At 45.7% G+C, this 6,000-nt stretch overlaps 1 protein-coding gene across 1 annotated transcript in view; it reads right to left on the bottom strand.

Annotated features, from left to right (window-relative positions):
- The window catches only part of Rin2 (Ras and Rab interactor 2), a 168,638-nt gene that overhangs the window by 99,505 nt on the left and 63,133 nt on the right, over window positions 1-6,000 (bottom strand). The window lies entirely within an intron of this gene.

Here is a 6,000-nt window from a genome sequence, read left to right on the forward strand (position 1 = left end):
TGTAGGAAATTCCTTTCTAAGCCACAGAGCACTCACAACAACAGTGCTGCCAAGATCTTTTTCCGTCAACAACATTGTGCCATTTATTTCCCACCAAAGCCCTTACATCTCCTTTCAGCCTGGTTTCCTGCCGCGGCCAGCACTCTTCCTAGACTGTGCCCCACCTCGCTGCCCCACCCCCTCTGCCAGCAGCTGACGTACAAGGTCCTCAGGACTTCAGGGAGCATAAAGATGGCTTTGTGTGTTTGCTTGACCCCATGCTGAAGTCCAAAAGGAACCAATATTAGTTGTCCCCATAATCTGCTCTGAAAGCTTATAGATTTCATATGGCAGATCGCAGAAGAATGGAGTTCTCTATGTCCCAGGAAATCCTGCTGTTAGGGAGTGAGGTCAGCATTCCCTCAGTCAGCTCTCCTCCCGGGCAAGCAAGGTCAGCAGAAGGGCACTAGGGAGAAATCCCTCTGTTCCCCCCCCCCCCCTTAGAAGCCAGTGGGACTGGGATGCAGCCCAGAGAGTCACTGTTTACAGAGCTCATTTGTGTAAGGGGACCCATGTAAACAGCTCCAGGATCATCCAAGGGCTTGGGGGTAGGGCTCACGTTGGAACACAGAGGAAAATTTAAAGGCAGGATAACAACATGGTCCTGAATCATCACCGAGACTATCATGCTTGGAATTTCCCTTCTTAGAACATAGCACAGACACCAGTAATATCTGCTCACACCCTGCAAAGACTTCCATCTTTCTTCATTTCAACTGGGTACACACACCTGGTGCAATAAACCTGGCTGAGATAGGTGTGTCCTGGGGTGAGGGAAGTCCTCAAAGCCTTACTTACCCAGTGCAACTACAGTCAGTGAAACTGTACTGGTTTAAACAGAAAGCTCACAAGGGGCTCTCTCTCTGTCTCTCTCTCTCTCTGTCTCTCTCTCTCTCTCTCTCTCTCTCCCTCCCTCTCTCTTTCGCTTACACACACACACACACACACACTCACACACACACACACCAGCACCCCTACTTGCTATAACATGCACAGGCCAGGGCACATTGCAGACAAGAACAACACAGGAAGTCAGAAGTGCAAACATCACTTGAATCATTACAGAATATTAAAAGTGGTTGGGCTGCAGGCATGAAGTGGTGAGGTACCAAAGCCTGGGTGACAGAGCCAGCATCAGACACTTGGATGTTGAGGTCAGCGTTAGTGACAGTCAAACAGGGGGAAAGGCAAAGACTATCACAGAGCAATGCACAAGTGTAAAAGCAAGAGGCTTTGCAGAGACTTCTTTGGTCCCCAAACTGTCTCTCAACACACAGCTACAGTGAGCTGTTTGGTTGGACTCAGGTGTGGCATCTCATCTAGACAAAACAACATCTCACATACCCAGCCTTCCTCCCGAAACCTCCTCTAGTTTCGGTTGTTGCCCCATGTCTCGGTCACTTTCTCTCCAGCATTCTGTTCCATTTGTGATCCTACTGGGATGAAGGCCAGTGTTCCAAAACCCTCCTGGAGAGATGGCAAGCTTCATGGCAATCCTGCCGATTCCAGAGGTTCAAGTTCCCAGCTCAGCATCTGAGTGGAAACCTAGCTCCAAGGCCTTTGAAGTCCATCCTTATTAGCAACGTCCATAGACTGGCGTCACTCCAGAGGGAAAACACAGCTCTGTGTTCAGAACCGGAGTGGGATGGGAACCTTGGGCAGCAGATGATTAACCGTTTAGACCCAGAAATATGGACACTTTAATGAAGCGTACACTTTAAACAAACCTAAAACTTGTCTTTTTTTTTTTTTTTTAACTTCTGGACATTTTCCTGGCAGGAGATTCCACATAGCCTGGCAATTCAGGGGATGCTAAGAGAGAGCCAAGACTTCATTCCTCATCCAAAACAGTTTCTTTGTTCCGTTCCAGAATTTTCCATATGCAAACCTTTGCTGATGAGCTCACAAGGAATTCTGCTTTTGGCAAGGGAGTTGTCTGCATTCCTGAAGTTTGCTGGTGATTTAATTAGCTGCTGATATGCACATACACCTGTAACTCAGGCAGTCCTGATTAAACGCCCAGTTTAGATTCTGTGGGGCCTGCAGATTGTTGTATTTCTTTAAAAGATGAAGGTGATGTCCTTTCTTATTTGCAAGGCTTCTCCAAGACATGAACACCTAGACTAGTGCCATAGGAGGTTTATGTCAAATAACAGGAGATGCAGAGAGATGCGGACCGTACCACAGTTGAACCAGATTGGGGTGTGCATGTGTGTGCGTGGATGTGTTTAAGGTTTTCGGTGCTTGAAGGATTTAGCTTATGACCATTCCTGTCACTGCAATGATTTTCTTCCCAAACTATACTTTTTTCAATACCTTGGCTCAACATCCACAGCCCCAAATCAAGATGACTGTGGTCACTTTCCCCTCCTTTCAGCTCCCCTATCCTTCCTGCAGATATTCAGCAGTGGGATCCCCAAACCACCCAGTTACAGCTGGACAACAAAACAAAACTGTACTGTAGCTTGAGACTCCAGATTTGGACTGCTGAAGACCTTGCCTGGTTTCTGTGAAAGGTAAAGTCATCAGATTCTTGAAAAATGAGACCCTTCTGTCCAGTGATCTGTCTTTCCAGACACCACCAAAAAGTCACTGTGATGGTTTGGAGTACAGTTGGAGGGATAAAGGACAAAGGCAGGAAGCAGGTGCTCCTCACTTGCCCAGAAACCCCAGGCTGGCCCTCTGCAGTTGGCCTCTGTGGCTTTCCAGGTGGTTTCAGGGGTGACTTCTGAGGTAACTGAAGGTCTGTCCTTAAAAGCGTGAATGACACTCATGTCCCCTGGCTGGGAGCCAGCTGTCCTGGCAGCCTGCTGAGCAAGCGTGCTCCAAGTCCTAGGAGCCACCTGGGCAGGCACTGAGGCTACTGGTTCCTGCCTGGACATGGCCACAGCCCAGCCTCTGTGGAGTCGAAAGCAGAGACAAATGGAGAGGTTGTGGCATCTGGCTGGTCAATTAATGAAGCTGCTTCAGTCCAACAAGCTCTCAGCTTTTGTGCAACCTTGCTGGGGGCAGATTTGAAAAAGGCTGAAGGGCTGGTGTCTGCAGTTATGTATTGTTTAAGGGCAGGACCTATTCTGTGTGAATATCGTACAAGGTCCAAACACAAACTAAGATGACTACCAAGTCACATAGTGACATAATGGGGGTCGGGGGTTGTTACAGCTCTATGCTTGGTTTGCACCTGACTGAAGGCTGTTATATGGCAGCCGAGCTATTGAGAGACAGACTTTCCCCTCCCACTCCTCTGTTCCTTTCCTCCTAATTTGCTCAAACTGTATCCTCTCTATTGTTTTTTTTTTTAAAGCACAGACTTATAATACATGATACAGTGTTTTGGAAATCTGTAAACACTATGAATAAATAACTCACGCTAACTAGCATGTCCATTAGCTTGTGTGCTTGTTTATTGGAGACAACACTTAAAAGTCTCAGCAAGGCTCCGTCTTTATTTCCCGAGAAAGGATCTCACTATGTAGTCCTGTGATATAGAACCTGCTACATAGATCAGGCTTTTGTGAGTCTCACACTCACAAAGACTCATCATCTGCCTCCTGAGTGCTGGGATTAAAGGCACTCACCACCACTCCCAGAAATAAACATATTAATTGCAGTCATCATTTTGTACAATAAATCTTCAGATTTGTTTCTCTTGACTGAAGTTTTGTAAGCTTTGCCCAACCTCACCTTCTTTACCCTCTGACTCTTTTATTTGTTTAGGTCACAAGGGCAAACCCCACCAAAGAACAGCAGATGCAACAGTTGGGAATCTGTCATTCACAGTGAGGTTCAAAACACAGAGTTCAGGGGCTCGGGAGATAGATGGTCCAGTGGTTAAGAATACTTGCTCTTGCAGAGGACCTGGCTTCGATTCCCAACACCTACACAGCAGTTTACAACCATTTCTAACTCTAAGTTACCAGACACACAGGACACACACATACATGTGAGCAAAATACTCACACACAAAATAAAATAAATATTTTCTTTTAAAAAAGACAAAAGAAAAGAAAGGAAGGAAGGAAGGAAGGAAGGAAGGGAGGAAGGGAGGAAGGAAGGAAGGAAGGAAGGAAGGAAGGAAGGAAGGAAGGAAGGAAGGAAGGAAGGCAGTAAGAGAACATAGTTTTGCAAGCCCAGAACTTCTACTAGATCTAATCATACCCCCAAAATTTCTACTCAATACCTTTTTTCTTTTAGTAGTTGAGTGAAGCATGGTAACTGGGTTTATCTTAGTAAACAAGAGCTCATTATTATGATTATTTTACTGTCAAAATGACTCACCCCAGGGAGCCAGTCAGGGGAAGTCCAAATCTGACTAAGGTGCCCACTCAGCCGTCTGGCTCCTTAAACTGCTCCAGGTGTAGAGAGACCTTTCTCCCCGTGGCTTTTGTCTTCTCTGAGTACAGTTACTCCTGTGTGTCCAGGTCTCTGAGCATTTCCCTAACTGTCTTCCTGTTGCCAGGGATTTTTCAAGTTGGACAGGAAAATGTTATTCCAGACTCTGGCTCAGCAATTCAAGTTATGCAGATTCAAAACCAGTTTTCAGTGTCCTGTCTGACACTCAACAGTTTAACTACCTTTTAAAACAGCTGTGTCTTTTGCTTTGTTTTGAGACAGTCTCTCCCAGGATAGGCTTGGTTGGCTTGAAATCTCCTGCCTCAGCCTCCTGAGTGATTACAAGTGTACACCATCACATCCAGTTTATGTCCAGTTTTGAGATCATGTAAACTTTTCAGTCAAAGGACAAATGGGCTGGAGAGTTGGCTCAGTGATTAAGAAACTTACAGCTCTTGTAGAGGACCTGGGTTTGGTTCCTAGCAACCACATTGGCGCTCACATCCTCCTGCATCTGTAGTTCCTAGGGATCTGACATCCTCTTCTGACCTCCAGGGGCTCCTTCACACACGTGGTTCACATACATAGTAGACATACAGAGAGACACAGACACACAGCCACACACATATACACACACACACCCTTTTTTAAAAAATGATTAGCAAATTTGGAGAAAGTAATGCATTTGAAGCAAATAACTGTGTGCCCAGCTCCCTCTTTAGTCAACAAGTGTATTTCTAAACAGAATTGGGGTAGCACCCACTATCTGTTTTCTCAACAGTAGCTGGGGGAATTAAGGAATTATTAATTCCTGCATATTGTTGTTGCTATCATGGTAAGCGAGGTGCTGCTGGGACAAACAGAAGTCGTCTTGTAAAAGGACCAGTTTCAGTGGACGTCTATTGTCCCCTCCTTGATCTTTGCTTTCACAGAGCCACAGAAAGTCTCTCTACATCCATGCTTCAGAAGTGATGGCGGTGTCCACATAGCCACCAGGGGGCTACAGGTAGGCAGCTAGCTGTGGAGAAAGTCTCCCTTTTCTTAGGTGAGAACAATCTCTCTTACTACCATCCTTCACTTCCCTCCTCAGGTCACTCAGCAATTAGTCTTCTGCAAATCTTGTGTATTACTATAACAAAATACCCGAGGTCAAACAACTTTGAAAAGAAAAGATTTATTTAAGTATCAGTACTAGAGGCTCAAGGCCCCACTTTCTTGCTGGCATTTTTCAAGGGGGTACAGAGTGTCACATACACAGAGACAAGGGAGACATCATCTTCTCTCTCTCTCTCTCTCTCTCTCTCTCTCTCTCTCTCTCTCTCTCTGTCTCGTAAAAAGAAGTATGAGCTAGAGAGATGGTTCAGTGGTTAAAAGCACTGTCTGCTCTTCCAGGAGATTCATGTTTTGTTTGAAGCACCAACATGGTGGCTTATAATTATGTCTAACTTCAATCCCAGGGGACCTGACATCCTCCATTGGTAACCATGGGCACCAGGAGGGCACATGGTACACAGACTATACATGCAGGCAGGACATCCATACACATAAAATAAGCACCTTTTTCAAAGTTCAACCAAGATGATCTTACCTAATTGTAATCAGCTCCCATAGACTTCACTTTTAAACACA

This window comes from Grammomys surdaster, unplaced genomic scaffold (assembly GCF_004785775.1).
Source record: "Grammomys surdaster isolate TR1022 unplaced genomic scaffold, NIH_TR_1.0 129, whole genome shotgun sequence".
In the NCBI taxonomy this organism is placed as follows: domain Eukaryota; kingdom Metazoa; phylum Chordata; class Mammalia; order Rodentia; family Muridae; genus Grammomys; species Grammomys surdaster.